Raw genomic sequence first — 1483 nt, forward strand, 5'->3', positions numbered from 1 at the left:
CATGGGTTTATATAAAGGAGAAACTGAGACTCGAACCGAGTACATTGCATTGTGAAGTGATCACTTTTATCCACAAGACCATTTTGCCTCACCGTGATAACTGGTTCGCTTTTGTTGTTAACACTTTCTGCATGCTAATGACTTTACAAAATGTGCCGATTTACTGATTTGACGCTTTCGGGATGCATTATTATCATCATTTTTGTAGTCCGATGTTGTCAAGATTGCCCGTATTTTTTTTCTTTCAGTTACTGATATTACTGATATAATAGTGAGGTTTTATGTTTATTTCATTTAATTGCAAACTGCTGACTTAAACTTAAATGATATGACAAGAGGCCACTGCCCTCACATAGTATAATGAATAGAACACGGGTCTATTCAATTCAGTATATGCTACGAATTCTATAACAGGGCACCAATGAATAGGGAAGCTTGGCTATTCGATTCTGTTTTCAATAGCTTGCACCTGCAATTTTTGAATAGTTACGTAACAAACTACTCAGCTCTTTCTGACATGGCATCAATAATATTAGTGAATTGAAAACAAACCTGACCCTCCTTCATTGAGTGACTTTTGTTTGGTCAAATGCGAGGATTACCAAAGAGGAGGTAATAATAGCATTCCTGACATTGCAACAATGACCGCGTTATTTTGATGCATTGTCCCTAAACCTACCGAAGAGGCTCTTTGTCCTTGTCTGGGAGGACAAGCACTTTAGACTGGGGCTGTAGTCTGATTTCAAGAAAGGAAACAATTTCGGGACAGTTCAAAATAATGCTTGGAAATGGAAATTCAATGATACCGTTTTAAAAACCAGAAAGATATGGTTTGAGGACAAGAAGCAGGATGTAATTCATTGCTCGGCAATCTTGACTGTATTTAAAACAGAGCATCCAATATACCTGATATTTAATAGTACTGTACAATGTCAATTAAATAAAATAACTAAATAAACAAACAAATAATGGACCTCTTTAGCCAAGACTGTGGATTTTTATTGTTGAGCACTAAATGATTCTGCTCGGTCATACAGGCTAGGTGGGGGAATGCTTTCAATAGACTTAAATTTGAAGGCCCTTTGTATCACTTCGTGCAAAATGACATAGGGCACTTCTAATAAATTTATACGAGAAGTAAAACCCTGTTCATCATTGTTTTCGTGTTGCAAAGTTGTTTACAGACTGAAAAAGGGATAGTACGGGACTGTAGAGAGTGAATAAAACTAGAATTATAATTGCAAATGTAAAACAACGTTGTAAACCTAGCATAGAGGCTCTTGAAATGCAGTTTTTAAATTGACATGGCTTTGGGGCTACCCGCTAAACCGCCGCCAGGCTGTCGATTGCCAGCTAGCTGTCGATTGCCAGCTAGCTGTCGATTGCCAGCTAGCTGTCGATTGCCGCTAGCTGTCGATTGCCAGCTAGCTGTCGAGATGGGACCCCCCCCTGTCGATAATGTGGGGGGGGGGGGGGGTGATTT

Source organism: Strongylocentrotus purpuratus, unplaced genomic scaffold, assembly GCF_000002235.5.
Source record: "Strongylocentrotus purpuratus isolate Spur 01 unplaced genomic scaffold, Spur_5.0 spur5_scaffold_13, whole genome shotgun sequence".
In the NCBI taxonomy this organism is placed as follows: domain Eukaryota; kingdom Metazoa; phylum Echinodermata; class Echinoidea; order Camarodonta; family Strongylocentrotidae; genus Strongylocentrotus; species Strongylocentrotus purpuratus.